The following is a 3,467-nucleotide window of genomic DNA, read 5'->3' on the forward strand; positions in this document are numbered from 1 at the left end:
CCAGGCTGGGGTTCTCTTTCCTATTTATTTTATTTTTGTTGATTTGAATGTATTAAGTTAAATAAAATTAAAAACCAGCACGTGGCCACAGGTGAAGTGCCAGGAAGGAATGAAGATGCTGATTGTGCTTATGCCATTGATGTTGATGAAGCTGCTGATGCTGCAGAAGCTACCTCACACCCCATCCCTGCTCTGGACCTGGCACCAGGAGCAGCAGGACTCTGGGCTGGCAGAGAAATGCCAGATCTCCTCTCCAAATATATGTTTAGTTGAAGCAGCGTGAGGACAGCTGTAAAAGCTGACAGGTTTACATCCACTTTATAAAGACAGGACAGAAGAGTTCCTCAGCCACTCTAATCAATTTTTGCCTTTTTGTGCATTAAAAGTTCCAGACAAATTGCCATGAGGCGTTTTAAACTTCTGAACAGCTTCAGGTGAACTTTACAGGTGTCAGCTGGTGTCTATAAACTGTCCAAGAGTCGTATAAAAGGCTGTGAAACAAGAGCAAAATTAGGAGATAAATCTATCACTTCAAAAATCCAAAAATAAATAAACTAGTGGAGTGTATTTTCAGTGTTACTTTTTAGCAGGTCACCAGAATGGAGCACTGCAGGAAGCGAACACCTTCTGACACTGCTAATATTCAGAGATGCACTAATGAATTAATGGAATTAGCCCAAAATTCTGGTTTTCTCAGATTTGTCATGTCAGCCTGTACAGCTTCAGTTCTGTACTGACATACAGGGCATAAGGATTTCTTTTCAAAAACATGCATCTTATTTCATATCTAAATTTCACTGCTGTTACCCTAAAATAAAAGCAATAAATAATAAATAAGCTCTTACCTCTATCACACATAATTCCTATTAGTCAAGCAATTAAACCTCTTAGCCTTGTAAAAACCAAGCATTGGATTGTGAACGGAATTCAGTCTACAAAACACAACTCTTCCTTGCTAGTAATGCAGCAGAGAAGCAGATTGTGGATGTAATTCCACCCAAAACAAAGCAGACAAAAGAAAACACACTCAAATCCATTATTTAGTGGGTTCAAAACATACCTGAGCAGGTCTCTGAGGTGCTGACACCTGGGATCAGTCACTTCACCTTCAAAGAAACTGAGGCCTGCATCATTTTTTATCTCGTTTTCCACTTTATTTGCTGTTTGTGTTCAGTCAAAGTTCAGTTTTTCATGAAGCTGCTCAAACAGGAATTCCAGCCCTTTCCATAATTTATGCTGTAACGATACATAACCTGAATGAAAGGAAATAGTAATTGGAATAGTGGGATACACCTGGGTGCCTTTCTGATTTGGGTTCTGGCTGCAGAGCATGATCCATGATCTGCTGTGAATTTGGCCCTTGATGTTCTTCCAGCAAGGTGTCTGAGCCTTGGGATCTCCCAGCCCCAACAATTGGCACAACAATCCACTTCTGGGATGCAGAGCATGGAGCAGAAACAGGACCAAGGGAAAGAGAAGATTTGTTTAGCCAGTCCCATATTGATGGACACAGGTAGGATCTCGTGGAAGGTGCCTGCCTGTAGCAGGAAGGTGGAACAAGGCCCCTTCCAACCCAAACCATTCCATGATTGATTCCATGATATAAATTTGCCAACTAAGGGGTCCCAAAACCCTTCTCCAATTTCCCTTCTCATGCCAGGAGCTCTCAAACAGTTCTCTCTCCTGGGCACATCCTTGTATCCTGTAGGATATCAAGGTACCACTGTCTGCAAGTCAGCATTTCATGTAATATTTATTATTTCATTCCATATTTCATGCCCCAGAAATATTCACAATATTTTACCTCGTAACCTCTCCTTCTCTTACTTCCTGTACTACTCAATGTGAGCTGAGTTACTCAACCCAGTTTGGAAAAAACTGGTTTATATTTATTATTCGCCTCCTTCTTCAGGACAGGGACAGGGTAAGTGCAGTAATTGAAGCAGATAACTCCAACTTCCTCTCCCTGCGAGCGTATTGTCATGCACATACATCTTGATTAGATCATTTTCCTCGAGAAAAGGAAGCAGTTCTGTACCGTGGTGTCTCGGGTAATTTCCAGCAGAGTCTGCTGGTGGAGTTCTCTGATAGCACTATTTCAATTCGATATTCTTCTCGCCGCTGTTTATTTTTTCCGAGCGCTCACGTTTCCCTCACCTGTCTCCATCAGGAGGTCGCAACATTTTTGCACTGGCAAACAGGCCTGGAGGCAAACATTCCCTGTCGCTGCTGGTTTCTCTTGGAATCCCTGACAGGGAGGGAGAAGTGGCTGCGTTCCTGCGCGCCTGACAGCCCGCTCGGGCTGCTGGAGGAGGAGTCGCCGTGATTTTGGCTGGTGTGGTCCCTGGTGGGTCCTGCTGCCACATTCTATCTTGAACTCGTGGCCACGCGACGAGTGACCTCCCACCCCACGACCCTGCTGCCAGGAGGGCTCCGAGCCGGGGGGATTCCGGGCGGAGCACAAAGACAGATCCTTAAGGAAGGGGCCAGCGCTTCAGTCAATGTCCTCTTGCATCCCTGACACTTCCCACTAAAGTATTTAACCCCCAGCACTGTTGATTTAAAAGGCTGGAGCATAACCAACCTTTCTTTTCCGAGGAGCACAATCAGCATGTGAAAAATACATGATCTTTTTAAATGTTTAAAAAGTGCATTGGTGATGCTCCTCGAGATAGGAGGAGAGTGACACAATTAATTTCCAAGCCTTACAGCTCTTCTGTGGGGTTGTAACAAGAGGGAGGTTGATTTGGGAGTGTGAAGGGGAAAGTTTTGGGGAGAGCATCACCTGCATGGACAACCTGCCTTGGGGAATATCACATGGATGTCAAGGAATCTGCTTGATAAATATTTTGTGAACAATTTTTTATCTTAATAAGGCACTAGCTCAGCCTCCATGCAAAAAGTATTTACTGTGAATGAAACCAAATTCCATGTTATTTTCCAACAGAATGTTCCTTGGTTTGTGGGGAGGTGTTAGACTGGGTGAAATCCACAGGGCTCAGGCCTGGTAGCAACCGGCTCTCCCTTTCTCTGCCTCCTAGTTTCATCCATGCTGACTTCACAAAGCCCACAGAGACATTTTATCCTTTCCATTCAGGAATACTTTTAAAAATTTGTATATTTTCCAATTTGCTAGGCATCAGATTTATAAACTTCCCTTGAATGAATCCCCTGAACTGAATTTACCAACCTGTGTAATCAGGACGTTGTAAAACAGTTAAAGTCCAGATCCCTCAGTTACCCTGTGGGACCTCCTAAGGCCCTTTCAGGTGATTCCTGCTGGATTCCCAGACCTCAGGTCCACCCTCCAAACCCCAGGCCAGGCATGAAAAACCCTTCCCAAAACACCGAGCCGAAGCACCCTCTCAGACTGTACCTGTGGTGGGGACACATCAGGACAGCAGGGTTGTGTTGCCATTGCTAGGGCTGATCCCAACTTTCAACACCTCCAGTACATCCAGAGAGCT

The 3,467-nt window shown here is 44.5% G+C and overlaps 1 long non-coding RNA gene across 1 annotated transcript; it reads right to left on the reverse strand.

Moving 5' to 3' along the window:
• Positions 1-157: 157 nt before the first annotated feature.
• Positions 158-3,467, reverse strand: LOC114057848. Its single transcript, XR_003571323.1, has 3 exons — positions 3,377-3,467; positions 1,061-1,253; positions 158-491 (listed from the first exon to the last, which is right to left on the reverse strand). It is a non-coding gene; the product is annotated as an uncharacterized LOC114057848 (long non-coding RNA).

The sequence above is a fragment of the Empidonax traillii genome, unplaced genomic scaffold (assembly GCF_003031625.1).
Source record: "Empidonax traillii isolate 1590-97213 ecotype Southwest subspecies unplaced genomic scaffold, ASM303162v1 scaffold150:size1405651, whole genome shotgun sequence".
In the NCBI taxonomy this organism is placed as follows: domain Eukaryota; kingdom Metazoa; phylum Chordata; class Aves; order Passeriformes; family Tyrannidae; genus Empidonax; species Empidonax traillii.